This window comes from Cryptomeria japonica, chromosome 1, assembly GCF_030272615.1.
Source record: "Cryptomeria japonica chromosome 1, Sugi_1.0, whole genome shotgun sequence".
Lineage (NCBI taxonomy): Eukaryota > Viridiplantae > Streptophyta > Pinopsida > Cupressales > Cupressaceae > Cryptomeria > Cryptomeria japonica.
Genome location: NC_081405.1, coordinates 266,687,642 through 266,709,391, shown reverse-complemented (window position 1 = coordinate 266,709,391; position 21,750 = coordinate 266,687,642).

Genomic DNA, 21,750 nt, shown 5'->3' with positions numbered 1-21,750 from the left:
AAATTTCTTCCCTTTCCTCTAAAGAGGAGTAATGGGGTGAGAAATCCAAGAGAAATCATGCACATATCTGCGGTAATAACCAACTAAACCCATGAAACTGCGCACCTCACCCACATTAGTGGGTGTTGTTTGATATGCTATCACCTCAATCTTAGAGGGATCAACTATGATACCCTCTCCAAAAATAACATGTCCCAAGTATTTGACCTCTAATCAAAAAAACTTACACTTTGCCAAATTGGTGTATAGCTGATTCTCCCTAAGACACTACAAGACTTGTCTAACATGATCCTCATGCTCCTCCACTAACCTCAAATAAATCAAAATGTCATCCAAGAAAACTAGTACAAATTTATCCAAGTATTTCTAGAACACACCATTCATTAGGCTCATAAAGACCGATGGTGCATTCGTGAGGCTGAATGGAACAACTGTAAATGCATAGTGCCCATACCTGGTGTGAAAAGATGTACAATGTATGTATTCCACATGGATGTTCAACTGATGATATCTGAAATTAAGGTCAATTTTAGAAAATACCTTTACATCCTTATTTTGATCAAATAAGTCATCTATCCAAGGCAAGGGATACCTTTTCTTCACCATCACCTTATGCAGCTGTCTGTAGTCAATGCACAATCAGAGGGATACATCCTTCTTCTTCACCAATTACATCGGTGCACCCCATGGGGATACACTAGGATGGATAAAACCCTTCTCTAACAACTCCTCAAGATGCACTCTCAACTCACTCAACTCCTGAGTGGTCATCCTGTATGGATCACTAGAGATAGGCTCAGCTCCAGACACAAGATCAATCTTGAAATCTATATCTCGCTGTGAGGGTATACCTGGAATATCACTCGAGAACACATATGCAAACTCCTAAAGGAAAGGATGTTTCTACAATAAATCCTCTATACTAGCCTCCTCTGTTAGGATTCCCAAAGATACTGAGAGGGGAGGGTGAATCAGTATCTTGCCGATATATGAATTTTCTTAACTTATTAAACAAAATGCATTTCAAAACAGTGTACTGGTAAACCATAATTAATGCAGTAAATAAGAGCATTAAACACAACATAGGAAGAACACCATAACACAATATTTTTAGCGAGGAAACCCAGTGTGGGAAAAACCTCGGTGGGATTTGTGACCCACAATATTCGCTCACTGGCCAATTAGTGAATATTACTTACAAAAATGGGGGCCTGCACATGCAGGAAGGCCAAGTGCCTAGAGCTCACTACTCAATTACAAAAGGAAGTCTCACTGACTTACAAAAATAGATTAGAGGAATCCAATGTGATGTACTACTACAAAAAGCAACTGCTATGCCAAGTTCAGTACCAGTTTAAGCTCTTGCAATAACCATAAACCTTACTCCAAAATCTGCCTTAATATCCGCACATAATATCCATCTATGTCGCATACATATCACCTATTTAAAATGTTCTACAAGATCTCATACTTTTATATGAGCCTTATTACAATATGCCTTATCGGCTTACAAAAATATATTATAATTAAATACATTATGCAATAAATAAAATCCTATCGGCCAGGGTTCTAGTAATCATCTTTTGTTGTTGCCGGTAAGCTATCTCCCGGTGTAGAGTCTGCCGGTGCCGGTGCCTTCCGGTGCCATATGATTGCAAGGTTTCCATCAATGGAAATACCTTAAATCACCTACAATTTCTCTTTGGAGTGTGAATTTTCCAACAATCTCCCCCTTTGGCATTGATGGCAACACTCATGAGAAAAAGTCAAAATTATACCCAAAATGTGTTGACCAAAATCTTACCAAAAACTGTGTGCTCCAAAATTGTCTGCTCTAAAACTGTGTGCTCCCCCTGAGCAGATGATCTCTTCTGTCATTCATTTTTCTCATCCTACTACTCCCTTTTTCTCATCCTCTACTACTCCCCCTTTGGCATCAATGACAAAGGTTGTCAATTAATGTTAATTGAGTGTAGTTCTTGACTGGAGCCCTGTAACCGGTTGGTTACAATCTGATATAGATCCGCTAATGCAAAATTGAGATTGTTAATGAACCTCTCACTATCCTTTAATGCTGCTTCTATCCTTTGGATGGTACTGGTGAGTATGTGCATTTTCTCTTCCGGTGTCTTAAGTCCCGAAACAAGAGCCTCAGAAATCTCTTTTCTCAAAGAGATGAGGATGTCTAGTTTTGGACCTAGTCTGCACTTCAGTTCCTTTGCCTTAAATTTTAATCTCTCCTTATCTTTTTCAAGTTTTTCAATTCTCTCTTCAAAGCTTGTAATTTCCTTCTCTATTACTGATATGGGTTCAGATGAACCTATTAGATTATCAGCAATAACATTTATTTCCTTTTGTACTCTGCTAATCTCTTTATCTATATCCTCTGTCAAAATGGTTGTCTTGCATGAATCCCTGTACATCTTCTTAAAGTCCATTATTGTCTTTCCCAGTGCCGGTAATAATGTATCAATATGTTCCTTACATCTATTTATTGACTCTGCAAAGAATTTTTCTTTCTCTTTATTCATTTTCTCACTGAAAGTCTCCTCATTGAACTGATCAATTGTTAGTAGATTGTCGGTTATGTACTTAGACAATGTGTCTAATTGGCTCAAAGAATCTTTATTTTCTATATTACACTTAGGTGTAATCATCTTCAAAATTGGAATGGTATCATCAATTGCCTTGTATGCAAGTGCATTACAATCAGTTATTTTCTTAATGGAATCCAGCAACACCTCTGTTACATTGGTTGGTTTGAATTCTGTCAGTGAAGAACCAGATGATTGACCAACTGCCTTAAGAATTTGTAATCCATCAGTGTGAGTAACCTCTTTTCTTATGGTGACCTCTGGTAGGTTAGTTTGAGTCTGCATCTCTACAAGCAAGGGTTTAGGTTTCTCAGCTATTGCCGGTGGCACAATCTCTATCTGAACCTTTTCCTCAACCTTTTTCTCTTCTATTTTTTCAATGTGTACCTCTGTCTGTTTCTCTGAGCTTTCCATTGTTGGTTTCTCTGATTTTGTCTCAGTGTTTTCTATCGGTTTCTCTATGTGTACCTCTGAACTGTCTACTACCAGTATCTCAACAAATTTATCAGTGTTATCAGTTGCCGGTTGCTCAGTAGGTTTTTCAGTATGTTCATTTGTCTTTTCAGTCTCTGGGGGATCAGTTGATTGTTCAGTGTGAGTTTCAATCCCAATCTCAATGTTTCCAACTGTATCCTCAACATTTGTCTAAACTCCAATGTTTTCTGCTAGTGGCTCAGTTGCCACATCTCTCTTCTCAATTGTTTCCTTATCAACCACAATGTTGACTTCTTGTGTGTCAATATTCATTGTATACAACACCTTTGAATCAGGATTGGTGTCTTCATGTGTTTTCTCCATACTCTCCACATTATCTGTTATCAGTGGTGTGTCAACTATTTGTGCTGGTGGAGTATCAGAAGGAGGTGGGGGCAAGTTATTTGTTACCTTTATGCTCAGAGGACCACCTACCTTGCCTTTCCCCTTATCCTTATCCTTTTGATAGACTCTGAGAGTCTTAGGTTGTTTAAGCTCTTCTTGTTTTTCCTTCTCAACAAAGAAGATATCCCATTTATCTGTTGTTTCTTTAGATATCTTGTTTACCCTGCCAGCCATTAATGCTACATGTCAGTGACCAGTAGAAAATACTGTTCGGTTAGCTTCACTTATCAGTTCATTAATTTCTTCGATTGATCTTACTGAGTGAGCTGCAAGTGATTTCTCTATCTTCATCTTTTTGTCCAGTTCAACAATTGCTACCCTTCTTGCTTCTAACCTTCTGTACAAGTCACTAGGTAGATCATCTACAACTTCTATCAAAAATTTCTTGTAAATATCTAAGTGTAGAGTAACATTGTTTTCTATACTCTACTTTTCCTCATTTGAAAATGTATTATACAACTTGTTGATATTTGATAAGTTACCATCTTCAGTTATCTCATTCAGAAGATTGTCTAAGGGAGGGACAACTTGTTTTTCCTTCTTTTTCCTTGGGGTCACTTTCTTTGCTGGAGGCCTTACTGCCTGTTGTTTTTGTCTTGTTCTCTTGGGTGCAGGAGAGGGTACCAATGAGGGTTTTCTTTTTCTTTCTACCCTTTTAAACTTTGATGGTATTTCACTGTCAGAGGAGGTAGCAACCGGTGAAATATGTGCTTCCAGTTGTAATCCTTCCAAGTCACTCTCCTTAATACCAGTTTTATTCAATATATCTTCCTTGACTACATTTGCTTGTCTTGTTCCTTTTCTAATTGTCTGTTCTATTTTATTTATTCCTTTCTATGATTGAACTTTGCTTTCAATGATTTTTGCATTTCCAAATACTTTTTTTGTTGGTTATTTGGGGCTTCTAGAAGGGTTTTAGCATAGGTTTCAATTATGTTCTCATATGCCTCATAACCCATCTTTGTAACCCAAACTGTCCTTGGAACTATTGCCTCCATCCAAATTTCATCCTTCTTTATGACAAAACATATCTCCTTTTGATATTTATCAACTATGGATTGAGATAGTCTTATTCTAGTCTTCATTCTAGCCTTCAGTGCCTAAAAGTGTTCATTTATGTTTTTCTCTCTGTCATCTCCCATGTTATTGAGAATATCCAAAAGTTGTTTTTCTACTGGTATGTCAAATCAAAAATCTTTTCTACCAATATGGGGAACTTCCTTGGTGATATACAACAATAGACATACAAGTAAGTTGCCAAATCTGAATGTGCCTTTCTTGTCACCTTTGATTTTCTTCAGATTGTCTATTAGCTCATTCTTTAACCATTCGCATATGTCAATCTTTGCATTGCAGTTTACCATGTCACAAGCACTTTGATACATAAGATAGAAATAGAGTTTAATATGTTGGCATGTGTAGCCTTGTATCCAAGAATCATGCTAATGAACCTTACATTGATATTCTTTACATAATTTACTCTCAAGGATCTCTTGTCATAGGTTGCACCGGTTAGGGTCATTACAATGTCATTTGGAACCTTTTTAGTCTTATCAGGATTTCTACCGGTGGAAGGTAACCTTGTCACTGCCCTAACTACTTCTTTTGTTATCTTATGAATGAAATCTAGCCAAAAGAACTCCCCATGAACTCTGCTCAATACAATCCTTATAACCTCCTTGGCAAAATCAGGGATGCTAAGTGTAGCTAGGAATCTGTGGAATCATCAAAGCAATATGGGAATTTGGCCTAGCTCAATCACAAAAACTCAAATGCAGTGATTAATCCTAATTACATTCAATGAAAACATGAAGACAAGACATTCAAGATTGAAAACTAAGCAAACCAAATGCAGATGTCTCCTTCATGTGGCTCCATTGTCCTTCTTTCTCCTTCAAATAGCTTTGTTTGTGGATCTCACCTACTAGTGCATAAGCATGATGTGAAAGCAAGTAGACAAGACGATAGCGCAAGAATACTAGAAGCGTGATTGATTCGACCAGGGACTTTGATTGAAGAAATTCATCCAATTTATAGACAAATTGGAGAAAAGATCAGATTAGCATGAAAGTGATTCGAATAGAAATTCAAATCAGGAATAGCAAAATTATGACAAGCGTATGACAAATTGCTATGCAAGGATTTATGACAATTTATGACAAATTGCTATGCAAGGATTTATGACAAGATTTTGAAATAGAAATAGACATTAGAAGCAATTAGAAAATTAGGTTAGAAATGATGACTTGGAATTTAGAAAATTGATGAAAATTAGGTAAATTAATTAATAATTTCTCATTCATTAATTAATTTACAAAAATAAGAGGAATTAATTAGCCAATTAAATAAACATTTAATTGTGACAAGAAGACTTAGGATAAATAAATAAATTATTTAACCTAGAGGGAAAATGACAAACAAGATTAAATGAATAAATCATAAAACCCTAGAAGATGAATTAGAAATGCAAGAATGACAATTAGGTCCTGACAAAAGATAATTGATGTAGGGTCGATTTAATCATGATTCTGACTTGATAAATGATTTGATTGATAAACAATTGAAATTGGTTGACAAATTGACCAATATTGATAAAGAGACCAAATTGATATGCGCCAATTGACATGATTGAAGAGGACAAGGATTGATGACAAATTGATTGCAAAATTGATGAGATTGACAAGGACGAGGATCGATGACAAATCGATCTCAAAACGACAAGATTGATAAGAGGACAAAACCCTAATTCAAAAGCGATAAAAATGAGGAATGCAGAAGAAGGACTCGATGCTCACAAATGATAAAGACCAAGTGCGCAACATAGAAGAAATGTTAATGCAACGCAAAAACCCTAAAATAAGGCAATGCGTAGATGTTAAAGTATGACTCCGCAAGAGTTGACCATTTTTAGATGTCTACATTTTTCCCCTCTTTGAGACAATGCAATTTTAAGCGTTATTTCAAAGAACAATAATGAAAATGCCCCAAACAAATAACAATGACATATGCATGCCCCCTCAAGGAATTGGCCAGAAAAATCCAAAAAAGAGGCCAAGTGATCGATAAGAATGACAGAAGATGATAGGTTTGAACGGATCAAAAAATTGAAGGTCAGATGCACAAAGGACAAGTAGTGGAAGGCACAACTGCCAAGACTGATGGAAGAAATATTAGTAAGAAGAAATTAGACAAAGGACAGCTAGAGATGAAGGAAAACTTGCTTTCACAAATGCACATAAGTAGGTGAGAACCTTTATTTAATGTAGCAAAGTGGATGCAAAGCATCATGGCATTGAAGGCCAGAGCTGGAACACAACCCCTTTTGCAAAAGACAGACACATCGCACACAAGGAATGAGTGAAACATCCTAGGGTGCATACATCAAGGGTCATGGTATGTGTGGCGTTCACAAAGCGAACGTACTTATCATAGACACCCAATGATATAGTTGCCCCAGTTTGTGACAAACATTCCACAAATAGAAAACACCACAAAAAAAGGACCATGAACCATCCTGGTCACTCTAAATCACTTAGTGACATCATCGAGCAACATAGGAACATGATCGAAAATAAATCAATAAATGATAAGACTTGCTAATTCCAACAAGTCAAACAAACATCTTGATCTTCATTGTCAAAAGTTGAAAGTGTTGATAGGACGATCATGCTATCTGGTTTCAGGACATGCGGTACCCCGTCTAAGACAAGACACAGTCTGGTTTCGAGCATACCACACCCTGTATAAAACCCATGATAGTAGTGACAAGGACAAATCATATTGATGCTGACGTTCGATTGAGAAGACAATTGTGATCAGTTTGAATGTCTGGTTTGATTGAAAAAGTTCATCTGTTTATGCATCATTTCATTAAAGCACAATGTTTGATTACGTGTCATTGGATGCATGCTCAATGATCTGTCTACACACAAAGGATATATTTTTTTTTGTTTTGCTTTGCGAGTGTGTACAATTTTTTTGTGTTCATTTTCTTAAGACTTTTTATGACTTTTTAGGGACTTTTTTCAGGACATTATATGATTTTTAGGGATTTTTTCAGGACATTATATGGTTTTTAGGGATTTTTTTTTCAGGACATTATTTGATTTTTTAAAATTTTTTTTTTTTGGATTATTGAATTTTTCAATAGAAGATGGACACATGATAGGGGATGGAAGAAGGACTCAAACATCTTTTTGTTTGGATAGTAGCCTTGAAAAAAATGGACCACAACCTTTAAAAGTATGCTCAAAGATGTTGGTAGGATAAGGGCATGGAGAATGAGATGAAACTAAGGCGAGGATTTATGCAAAGGATTGGATCAAAGGGATGGAAGAATGGAAAATATGCATTGGATAATAGGTAGGGTATTGGAAGAATTGGGCTTTAGTGGATGGAAATGAAGGTAAGATTGACATGGGCACACACCTTGAGGGGTGATGGACTGATGGAGGAAAGACGTATTTTGGATATTGAGATTTTGACGAAGGAAAGGCTATGGATTTTGGGACATAAGGGCCCGAAATGGATAAAGAAGGTGATGGAGGAATAGACTTGGAATGTATGGATGGAGGAATAGCAATTGTAGATGCCAATTTTGATGTTTCTTTACGCTTTTGTGCTTCAAGGAGCCGCTTAGGGATCCACATGGTTTTTGATTTTTCATGCTTTTGTTGTTCTTTGGTGTGCATTGCTTGCATAAGGGATTTAGGAACCCATATAGATTTTGACTTTGCTTTATTTTTCTCAGTGGGCCTTTGTGGCCTTTTGGATATATTTTTTTCTTTATAGATCATATTGTTCTTTGTTTTGACATGTCGACTATATTGGACATGTTGATCTTTGAATACATGTGGATTTCTAGACTAATGACATTTACACTTGGCATCCAAATTGCTTGGAGGGGGAAAGGAATGCATGGATGGATATGAATGAAATGGACTTCTTTTGGATGGATGAAATTTACTCAAGGATGTGTGCCTTTGCTGACCTTGCATAGAGGATGAAGGAATATAAGGACCTAAGATGGATGGAAAGTATGATGGGGAAGCAATATGTTTGGATTTTGAAGGGATGTTGGATTTAGTAGGGGTACCCACATCTTGAGGAATTTCACTGAGGCCATGACCCTTAATATTTTCTTTAACATGAAGGGATTCTTTCTTATGAAGATCTACTCCTTTGCCTTTATGAATATCTTGACTTGTAGGATACTCTTTTCTTTGGGAAGAAGACACGAGTCCATTATGAGGTGGATATGATATGAGAGAAATAATGAGATCTTGAAGTGGATCGGATTTCACCAAAGTGGAAGAACCCATTATGCATGTCAAGGGTTCATGAACATCTTGCACTAACACATTAGAATCATGAGGGGGATTAGGATCATGAGGGGGACTAGGAGTGTGTAGTGGACATGGCTCAATGACAAGCTCTTCAAGAGATGGAATGGGAGAAATAATGGGATCATCAAAAGAAATGCGATCTTGGAGTGTATATGGAGCATTAGGACAAGGAGATGGAGGAACAAGTGGATCTTGTGGAGGATCTGAAGGAATAATTTGATCTTGACAAGGAGGAAGATCATTGGAACCCTCTTCAAAGGTGCTTTTCTCTTGACTTTCAATGGGATCATCGGAAAGGATGGAAGGGATATCTAGAATGTCAATGGGATTTGAAAGGACATTTTGTTCGTGAAATGGAAGGGGGTCATTTGGGATTGGATGGACTGGGATATCTTGATCTTGCCCAGGGAATGGAGTGTCAATAGGACTTTGGATAGGATGGACAAGAATAGGGGAATCATCATGAGTTTCTAGGAAGATGAGATCCTGGTCAACAATTGGATGGGATGATAAGGTTTTGGGATCTTGATCTTGATCTATTTTAACATGCATTTCTTCATGCTCTAAATTATCCTCTTGACATGGGGTTGGACTTTGGATATGCACGAGGGATTCTAACAAGGAATCAATGTTTTGGCATGAAGGAAATGCACTTTGAACATTTGTGATGGATTCTGGAAAGGAATCAATGCTTGAAAATGAGGAAGAGGGACTTCGAATGGGGTCCTCTAAAATAGGTAATGGCAATAAAGTGCATGGTGGCATTGGGTCTTGTATTTCTGAAACATGACAAGGATGTGCATCATGAATTGGATTATCGTGGCAATCAATTATGGATAGCTCTTGGATAATTGCATCCTTGGGTGTATTGTTTGATGAGGACAATACAGAAGGTTCTTGTGAAACTTCTAAAGGTTTAGGGATAGATGCCACTGGAGAGTCAATTTGTTTGTGGGGGGATGAGGCATTGCTAGATATAAGTGTATTATCTTGATCTTCCTCAAAGAACTCACTTGGTAATTTCCTTAAGATCATTGCAATAAAGCCACCTTTCTTTCGAGGTTTTGACATAGTTGTATCCAGAATTTGAACTTGTTTGGCAAGGAGTTGGTTCTGATCTAATGTCATGTTTTGATATTGGACTTGGTTCAATTGTTCGGACATGTTTGAAACTTGGGTTGGTGTGTGCTGCAACCTTTGTTTTTGAATGTTTGGTTGTGGTTGTTGACATTGATATGTTGATTGAACTTGTTGATATTCCATCATTGGTTGAATTATTTGTTGACATTGTATAGTTGGTTGGACATATTGTTGAAATTGGACCATTGGTTGTATTGGTTGTATACGTTGAACAATTGGTTGAACCATTGGTTGTATTGGTTGAAAATATAATTGATAGTAAACACCTTCTTGTTCTTGTTGTGGAGGCACATAATGTTGAAATTGATGTTGTCTCTTTTCTTGAAATTGTTTCATCATCTCTATTTGTGAGAGGAGAGCTGGTATGTCTGATCGTTCAAGAAGAGATCTTACATCGAATGGCTCAATCTTTGGATTTCAACCTGGAAATTTTTGAAACATTTTGGACATTTGTGATCTATTCTTCTCAATGTTTTTCACTCTTTGTTCCAATATCTCCTCTTCTTGAGCTAGTTTCTCCTCTAGTTTTTGTATTTGGACATTTACATCATCATGATAAGTTTGATCCAAGTTCTGAGACATGTAGAGATTGGATTGACATGATTGATTGCTCAATTGTGATGACATGGCTTCGTAAGAAGGCTAAGACCTCATTTCAACAAACATGTCACTATGCAAATGCAATATTTTTGGAATTTTTTTTTTTTCAAGGATGATGTATGATATGCAACTAAATGCAAACTAAACAGACGGAAATGCAACCTATGTTTTTGTTCTTTTTTCAAGATTTTGACAAACTCATGAATGCAATTCTAAAAATGAGATCCTTAGGAAATTGAAATGATGTCTAGACCTCAAAGGACAAAAGGACCAAGTGACAATAGGATAAATTGACAATGTCTCACCTATATGCTTGGATACTAAGCTAGGTTTGACCAAATGACATTGATGAAAAAAAGACAAAAGTTTGATAAGGTCTAGACTTCCTAACAATAACTTAGGGTTTATTCAAAGATTTGGATTACTCAAGTATGACAAAACCTAGTTTTGGCACTATATGCAGAGGGACAATTACTATGCAAATGACCCTAATATGATATGATAATGACCTAAGCTTAATGAAGAAACCTAGGGTATGCAAATGCAAATGTATGACAATGTCAACCTAAGTTTGAATTATGAAATGGTATTACTCTAATGCAAGAGGACACATGCAAAATGGATGACCCTTATTGATATGCAAAGGAGTATGACCTAGGTGAAACTTAACCTTGGTAATTGACAATGAATTTGCAAAATGCAAACCTAGGATGAACCTAAATATAAGTGACATGAATGTTGAGACAAGATTTTGAAAAATGTTTGACAGCTATGTTTGAAGGTGTTTTGAACTTTGTTGAATGAAATACTCTTGTGTTTAACCTTGTTTTGAATCAATTTGTCTTGTTTTTGAAATGAGACACAACTCAACTTTTGACAAGCAAAGAAGACAAGATACTTCAACTTAGACTCAAGACAATCATGCTCATTCACACATTTCTTATGGTAGGTAAGGACAATAGGTACTTGAGAGGTAGACTCATTATGAGATTCAAGGAGAATACATAGATGCTTGACCCCACAGGCTCCCCTCCATGACACTCACTTCTTAGGGCAGCCAAGCATCAGTCCCCATGGAAATCTCCCCATGGCGAACTTAGTATCTCTTCCAAGTATCCAAACTTGTCCTTCTGAAGCAACTAGAAGGATTTTTGGCCTCTAAATACAAGGTGTTTAGTAAGGATTTCTATTAAGCGTTACTCCTTGGTGTCACGCAAGCATGATTGAGACATTAAGCCCACCAAGATACCAAACAAATGTAGTCGCGTAAGCATGATTTAGACCATGAGGCCCTACTTAGATGTTGATATGAGAAAGAGTTCAAGGGTCATCACTTCCCAAGTAACTACAATTCCCATGTAACCCTTCCTTCAAAGCTTTCGCCCATTAGGTATTTATTTATAGTGAGTTAGAATGCCAAGGTATTCTAGCTATACTCACTTTGGGTCGTTCCCTTCTCATGATTATCACTTGCTTGCAAAAGAAAGAAAATGGTCGGGAAGGCAGGCCCTCTAAAGGTAACAAACAATCCTAGCCCTGAGAATGGTATTGAAGATCTAAATTTCTGATCACCCTAAGAAGGATGAGAGCATACTCTCCTACTCCAATGTCAAACTCAACAATAAAAGCAAACACACGTTCATTCCATCCTATTTAGAAATCATACTAGGTGACTAATTATGAATTACAAACACCAAGTTTAGTTGGAGTACAAGGCAACCTGCAAAACCACCAAGTCAGAAGTTTAATTTGCTTAGTCTTTGACTAGTGAACCTGCATAAAATGTGTTAGTAGTTTCATTTGTTGTATTTGCCATGTGTAATGCCAAGGTGTTGCACAAAGAATTAGTACCAAAGAAAAACCAAAATGTAAAAATAGAATGCAAAACAAAGCAATTTGCAAGTAAAAAACACTCCTTTTTACCCCTGTTTCTGGCCTTACACAGGCGCATAATGTCTTACATAGGTGCAGAATGCAGTAACACAAGCATAGAATGTAGTAACAGAAGCACAGATCCCTTTGAAATAGGCACAGAATTCCTTGACACAGGCACAGATTGTTTGACACAGGCGCAGAAGTGCCCAGAAAGCCCTACATTACCCTGTTTCTTGGGTTTTTCACCTGCAAATCAACTCAAAAACACTCAAAAGCATGGTTAGGGGGTTAGTTCACATCAGGTTCACCAATTAATGTAGATAGGAATCTATGGAATCATCAAAGCAATATGGGAATTTGGCCTAGCTCAATCACGAAAACTCAAATGCAGTGATTAATCCTAATTACATTCAATGAAAACATGAAGACAAGACATTCAAGATTGAAAACTAAGCAAACCAAATGCAGATGTCTCCTTCATGTGGCTCCATTGTCCTTCTTTCTCCTTCAAATAGCTTTGTTTGTGGATCTCACCTACTAGTGCATAAGCATGATGTGAAAGCAAGTAGACAAGACGATAGCGCAAGAATACTAGAAGCGTGATTGATTCGACCAGGGACTTTGATTGAAACAATTCATCCAATTTATAGACATATTGGAGAAAAGATCAGATTAGCATGAAAGTGATTTCAATAGAAATTCAAATCAGGAATAGTAAAATTATGACAAGCGTATGACAAATTGCTATGCAAGGATTTATGACAATTTATGACAAATTGCTATGCAAGGATTTATGACAAGATTTTGAAATAGAAATAGACATTAGAAGCAATTAGAAAATTAGGTTAGAAATGATGACTTGGAATTTAGGAAATTGATGAAAATTAGGTAAATTAATTAATAATTTCTCATTCATTAATTAATTTACAAAAATAAGAGGATTTAATTAGCCAATTAAATAAACATTTAATTGTGACAAGAAGACTTAGGATAAATAAATAAATGATTTAACCTAGAGGGAAAATGACAAACAAGATTAAATGAATAAATCATAAAACCCTAGAAGATGAATTAGAAATGCAAGATCGACAATTAGGTCCTGACAAAAGATAATTGATGTAGGGTTGATTTAATCATGATTCTGACTTGATAAATGATTTTATTGATAAACAATTGAAATTGGTTGACAAATTGACCAATATTGATAAAGAGACCAAATTGATATGCACCAATTGACATGATTGAAGAGGACAAGGATCGATGACAAATCGATTGCAAAATTGATGAGATTGACAAGGATGAGGATCGATGACAAATCGATCTCAAAATGACAAGATTGATAAGAGGACAAAACTCTAATTCAAAAGTGATAAAAATGAGGAATGCAGAAGAAGGACTCAATGCTCGCAAATGATAAAGACCAAGTGCGCAACATAGAAGAAATGTTAATGCAATGCAAAAACCCTAAAATAAGGCAATGCGTAGATGTTAAAGTATGACTCCGCAAGCGTTGACCATTTTTAGACATCTACACTAAGTATCTCCACAAAACCTAGGGTTTCAACTATCTTGTGTTTCAGTTTTACATTACCATTAACATCACAAATAACTGTCTTATACATGTTCATAATCTCATCAGCACCTAGTTCTTCAATATGACAATGTATGTAAATTCTAGGATTCTCAGCATATGCAACTCCTTTGGGTATTTTGGAAAATTTTCCTAGGGTATCATCCTTCTTTGCAACTTTGGGAATGATTTTAAATATGGGCCTAGGGCATTTAATCACCTCAATTACTGTAGGGTTTGCAATGAATTCAAGTGTAGAGGAGGAAGCCATTGTATAAATACCTTAATCTGCCTTTAGGTATGAGTGCTCGAATGATTTGCTTCACTTCTCGTTGTGGATGCCTTCGCTCGAGATTTTCACGCTCTAAGGAAATTTGAATTCTCAATGAATGAAAATGAGCCAAAAACACTTGCTTTATAATTTCATTTCCTTCAACTACCACATTAAATGCCTGTCGGTTAAGTGAAACTTAACATATCTTCTGGTAAACAAGTAATTCAACTTCTCACCATCAACCGAGGGTAAATTAGCATATTTTTCAATTTGTTGCCATACCCTCAACAACTTTCTTTTTAGTTAGATGAAGAGTCTGCTGCCGGTGGAGTGATACTTTGCTCTACCAGTGAAGGAATAGCTTCATTAACACTCTGATCTGACTTTCTAATCCATTGTTTTGCAAATTCTTTCTTTACTTCTTCAACCTTCTCTTTACCTTTCAAACTAGATCTTTTGTTATTTGTCGGTGATGCCTTACTTCTACAAAATTTTGCAATATGTCCAATCTTGTTACAAGCATAACAAGTCACATTGTTTTTTTGAATAGCTTTTCCATATCCTATGCCGGTATGTGTTCTGCATTGATTAGATAAGTGTCCAAATCTTCCACAAACATAACATCTTACATTCATTCTGCAATTTTCTGAGTTATGACCAATTTTGTTGCATTTAGAACATTGACTGGTGGGTGCATTAGTGTTCTGATAGTTTCTAGATATACACTGATTTTCTCTATGACCATACTTGTTATAGTTAAAACATTTCCCATTAAATTTGTAAGCATTAGGTTGTCTTACCGGTTTACTGTGATCATGATTGTTTGCAGTACCAGAGCTTTCACCAACTTCAAAGCCAAGGCCTTTTGTATCTCCATCAGGTTTCTGATTTTTCAACATGTTGTCAAGTTCCTCTGAACTTTTCTTGAATTTCTCTTTGTGTTGGTTTGCAGCAACCAACTCATTTTCCAAGATTCCTTTCTGTCTCATAAGTTCAATTCTGTCATTTTGTGTATGCATTAAATTTGTCTTCAACATATCATTTTCATGACTGAGTCTTGTGTTTTCATTTCCAACATCATTTAGTCTTCTAACCAAGTCATCATCATTCTTCTTTCTGCCTTCAATGTCTTTACAAAACCTCATAGTCATATCTTGCATCTCATTCCTCATTGTACTGTTTTCTTGTCTCAATTTGTTCACAAGGTCATTAAGAGTTTCTTTTTCATCATCATCACTCTGCATCTTCTTAGAAAGTTAGCTTCTTTTGTTCCTAGCAATATTGAGATTTTCTTGAAGTCCTTGAATGATTTCCTGTGCAGCCTTCAGATAATCTTCAAGCTTTATATTCTTCAATTTTTCTGCATCATAATCTGAAAGAGCTATTTCCAATTGCTTTCTCAACTTTTCCATCTCTATCGGTGTCAGAATCTTCCTCAAGCTGTTAGGCTTTTGAAAATAGAGGACCAGGCTCTGATACCAATTGTTAGGATTCCCAAAGATACTGAGACGGGCGTGAATCAATATCTTTCCGGTATATGGATTTTCTTAACTTATTAAACAAAATACATTTCAAAATAGTGTACGGGTAAACCATAATTAATGCAGTAAATAAGAGTAATAAACACAACATAGAAAGGACACCATAACACAATATTTTTAGCGAGGAAACCCGGTGTGGGAAAAACCTCAGTGGGATTTGTGATCCACAATATTTGCTCACTAGCCAATAAGTGAATATTACTTATAAAAATGGGGGCCTGCACATGCAGGAAGGCCAAGTGCCTAGAGCTCACTACTCAATTACTGTTGGTGCAAATTGTATGTGGGAAAAGTGGGCTGATAAAACTCAATATATGAAAATATTGCTAAATACTAGTCCAAACACACACACAGGACTTCTTGGTGCAAGCTATGGAGTAACAAAGTATTACTCGGCTTCCCAAGGTGGGTCCCATGGTTCTCTATCTCACAATGTCCCTCAAACCAATGTTTTTGCTCTCAGATCACTGAGCAAAATGGTTCAGGGATGGCAAATGCAAGAACGAGGGATATCTTGATAGATTTTAGAATGAAATGGATTCTAAACTATGCATGATTCTAGAAATGCAATAAATTAAATGATAAGATGACAAGATTAGTATGAATACTATCCTAACATGATATATTAGTCTATGATTGAGCTAAATGATAAAGAAAGTATTCTAAACATGTGTATTTAGACTAATTTAAAAGAGAGGCTAAAATGATGAGCATATATGATATAAGAAAGCTTGAATGTATTTGAACATAAGTGTGATACTACAAATTTGGAGGATGATGTAAAATGGAGGAATGAGAGCTCTATTTATAGCAAGAATAGGGCAATGGATGGTCAAGATTGAATGGTTTAATCAAGGGTTAGAGTTTGAAAGTTGGGGATCCATGTTTGTAATTGGCACCAATGAAATGGTGACAAGTGTCAACATAGGGTTGGGTTGAGAGAAGGGGTTGGAGACATTAAATGCCTGAGAAGACCTCATGGTTATCTTAGAGATAAGGGTTAAGCTTAAGTTAGGCTTACCTAATGGATTAAGAGTTAATCCAAGGATAAACCTTTGTGCAAATGATTAAGAGATAATCATGGTCAAAGCATTAAAGGCCTAATGAGACTTTTGGGTTGGGTAAAGGTTGAGTCAAAACAAATTCTTTAACCATGTAGGAGGGTTTGAGTTAACCATTAATGGTTATTGGAGACTTTGGGGGATTAAGTGGTTGAAGGTTGGAAGCCTTTAATGGTTATCAAAGACTTTGAGGAATTAAGTTGAAGGTTGAAAGCCTTTAATGGTTATCAAAGACTTTGAGGTTTTGAGAAGTGACTTCCCTTTGCTTAGGGATGTGACAAAGTTTAGAGGAGGGGTTAGGTTAATTAGAAGCGATTAGAAGATTCTAGAAGGGATTACAAAGGGGTTTGGGATTTTGCAAGTGGATGGAGGGATAATAGGATTTTATTGAAATAAAGTAATTTAATTCAATTTGGTTGCAATTTGGGGAAATTAAATAAATTATATTTATTCAATTTAGGATAACTATTTAATTAAATTTGAATTTAATTAAAAGTGGATAGGGGGGTTTAATTGAATAAAATGATTTATTCATTAAATGGGTATAATGAATTTTATTTAAATAAATTGAGTAATTTACTTAATAAAATAGAAGAATGTGGATAATTTAATTAAATTGGATTTAATTAAATAGAGAAATGAACATAAAATATTCATTTAGGAATGTGGTCATTTTTATACATCTACATTTTGCCACTCTTTGAAGTGACGTGTGTGCACATGTTATTTCAAAGAAAATGATATGTTTTTGTGATTTATGATCAAATGCAATTTTTGTGTCGCTCTTATGATTTGCAAGTCATGCCCCAGATTTGATTTGATGTGTGATGCCCCAGATTCGATATTTGATGGTGATGCCCCCTCGGGAGATGAATCAATATTTTGAAAATTTTTAATTTAATTTGATGAGGTGCGTATGATGTGTAGGATTTCGTTCATGTGTAATGTGTGCAAATTGACTCATCTCCCGATAAGTTACAAATGTTATGGTATAGGGGAGACCGCGACCATATTACAGGTTCATTCGGCTAACCCTAATTTCATTTTCCTCTTATAAAAGGGGGAAAAGGCTTGAATTAGATTCATTTGTGCTTTGTTGACTTTGGAGAAAGAGAATTTGGTCTGCAGAGAAAATGCTTATTCCATATCATAGACACTGTTTCGAGCGCGTTCGGAGGTACCGGAGACCTGCAGCATATGGACCACTAGTAAGTCAACATTTTTGACCCTCTTTTGACTTTTGATTTGGTCATTTTTAGTCATTTTTTTATTTTCAAAGTTCGGTTTTAGCGGTTTGGCGCGTCTAGGTTATAGATTAGCGCATACGAAGTTTAAAGTAGCGCATCTAGTCAATTCATAAGGTCGCATCCGAAACGAATAGGGTAGCGCATAGGAAATAGAGGTTAGCGCATAGACGTAGAATAGCGCATCGTGATAGTTGGGTAGTGCTTCAGGTCAATAGGTTAGCGCATAGGGTAGACCTAGCACATAGGGGTCACCGGGGTTCGCATGGGCAAGGGGGTTTAGTGCGTAGGGTTAACCTAGCACGTAGGGTCAAACGGGTAGCGCCTAGGAGGTGTAGATTAGCGCGTAGATGGAGTTTAGCGCATAGAGTAGGTTAGGTGGCGCATGGGGGGAAAAGATTAGCATGTAGAGTCAGTCTAGCGCATAGGGTAGATAGAATAGCACGTAGGAAAGACAGCCTAGCGCGTGGGGGTTTTTAGCGCATTGGGTATCTGTTTTAGCGCATCTAGAAAAATTTTGCATGATGAGTGGATTTGTAAAATTTTTGTGTTATGCTATCATGATTTTATGGATTTGTCCAATATGAGTGTCGATATAACCTGTTTTGATTTGCAATATTCCAAGTTATGTATAGATATCAATGTGTTGTGTTGATCAAAATATGATTTATTTGCGTGTTTAATTTCAAGTTCAATGTGTGAAGCCTGATTTGTGTTACAAGCTGATATGGGTTGGAAACTTGAGTTGTTTTACAAGCTGATATGGGTGGGAAACTTGAGTTGTTTTACAAGTTTATGTGATTTTGGAGACTTGAGTTGTTTTACAAGTTTTGATATGGTTTTTGAAAACTTGAGTTGTTTTACAAGTTGATATGAAATGATAGGATTTTGAACTTGATGTTAGATGAGCAAATGGATTCATGTTGTTGATGTGAGTTTGATTTTGATATCGTTGTTTTGATGTGGAAACTGATATTGGATTTGTTTTGCTTGTTTGACAAGAGCGATTGGGTGTGGTTCAGCCACGGGAGAGATTTCCGAGACCGTGGACATTCATACTGCGGTTGTCGCAGGCCGATCTTGATATCATCGAGAGATGTGGGTTGACTTCCCTCTTGGATATGCCTTGGTTCACTGTGAATCGAGGGCTACTGACAACACTTGCGGAGAGGTGGCATAGCGACACAAACACCTTCCATTTTGCCACTGGAGAGATGACAGTCACACCAGAGGACTGTTACAGGATCTTGCGCATTCCTGTAGTAGGTGCACTACTACCATATGAGCAGTCGGAGGAGTGTGGGACAGAGGCACTGCATCGCATTTTTCAGGATGATACAGTCTGTGGCTATGAGATCCCATGGCAAGAGTTTCTAGACCTGGATTATGCACCACTGCCATCCGTACTAGTAGGGTTCATTGGTGGATTCCTTTGTCCTAATCGCAAGTCAAAGGTATTTTCTATGGGATAGGGGCTGGTGTTGGAGGAGATGGTCACACAGGGCTGGAGGTTTTCATGGGGGTTAGCTATGCTGGCCCATTTATACAGGGGCCTACATGAGGTGGTATACCTCGGTTACGGCAGTTTGTCAGCTGGCGTGACATTATTACAGGTATGGTGCTAGGAGCATATTCCAGCGGCGAGGCCATTAGCAGACAGGGATAGGCCCGTAGGAGCGGCATATGCCTACGAATACAGGGGTCTAGTTGTCCAGCGCAAGCTAGGAAAACTAGAGCATTGGAGGAGGGTACTTGATGACATTGATACGGTCACATGGCGACCGTATACAGGATGTGAGGTGTGGGATAAGGATGGGCTGAAGATGCCCTTTGTTTTTATGACCAGATACCTGATCGGGAGGACCCCATTTGTTATAGAGAGGTTTGTGGTGACCCGAGTTTTGAGGCAGTTTGGGCGCCATCAGGGTATACTGTAGGGAGCTTGCCTTTATGCACGACAGAGGCAGGATGTGGTTGATTGGGAGCCAACCATTGATTGTGGAGTGGCGGTGGAGGAGTTTATGGGGTTAGCAGGGCAGATATGAGATTATGCCCTGGAGATTCAGGATGCAGGCATGACTGATGAGTTTGCCAGATTGTTTGTTGCGTGGGCGGTGGCTAGGATATCTGATCCTGAGGAGATGAGGCCAGCCTTTGATGATGACGAAGATGATGGAGATGATGGAGGAGGAGGACGAGGGAGAGGGGCCAGAGGGAGGAGAGGAGATAGAGGGAGGAGAGGAGATAGAGGTGTGGAGAGAGCGGTGAGACAGGGGATGATAGACAGGGGGAGAGGTGGATTAGCTATTGGAGCCAGTGGAGAGGGGAGAGCGGGGGAGGTGTTAGCTGCAGTGGGTGGTACGGAGGAGGCTAGACGACCAGTGCAGAGGAGGAGGACAGATGTACTTCCACCTCTAGCACCAAGGATAGGCAGAGTGGGAGGGGTTACCCCAGCACAGGTACCGCTACGGGTTTGGATCCCAAGTCATATTGAGGATGCACAGATTCAGACCCTACAGGTTACTGTTCAGCAGCTGCAGGCACAGGTTTTGACATATTAGCGGCAGATTGCGTAGTTGACCATTGAGCGACATACCAAGATAGAGCGGAGAGGGCGAGCGGAGGAGATGGTATCTAGCATGCAGAGAGCACTAGTGGGTGGTCCGATGAGAGACACCCTGAGAGAGCTAGCATTGAGAGCTCAAGAGGCAGAGTACTATCGGCGACATTATGAGGCTGCAATACCCAGGGATCGTCGAGTACAGAGCTTTGCAGAGTCGAGATCTAGTCGATCTTGAGATACTGGGTCACGATCTGAGAGCCGAGGTGTTACGGGGCCACCGAGATAGGACCCTCCTGGAGATCTAGGAGCAGGGACACCTGGAGCAAGACCATCTCCGTCAGGGGATAGTCATACTTGAGAGACAGGGTCTCTGTTGTATTTTTGAGCATTGTATTCTTTGTACTGGACACAGTGTTTGACACATTTTGTACATTTGGATCATTTTGAGATATATATATATATATATATATATATATATATATATATGGCACCATTTGCTTTGATCATGTGATGTGCATGTTATGTGGATTCTTTCGTTACTTTATGATGATGCAATATTTAAATGTACGATGTATGATGCAGGATGTATGCTTTGCTATGCTGTGAGATGTATGATGTGATAATGAGATGTATGATATGCTGTGAAATGTATCATGAAAATGAGATGTATGATATGTTGTGCAATTAAGTGTACAATGATATGCAACTAATTGTAAAATGATATGCCACTAATGTTTTTGGAGCATCCTCATTTTGCATTTTTCCATCCCGATACAACCATATGTTATTTGCTTTCTTTGTAGGCTTCATCATTGAGCATTGATTTGTTTAGGATATGTTGAAAATTTATACAAACATAATGGTATAATTGAACCATGATGACCTGAGAAAAATTTACATGATGTTTGATTTTGCAAGATAGCACAAGCGTCAAGGTATAATTGAACTAGGACGACCTGAGTGCGTATTGCGTAAACAGACAAGATTAAATCATTTGTATGCATGAAGTGGAATCAGGCCTTCAGTGATATTTGATGTATCACGTCTCGAGGCAAGTATTCACA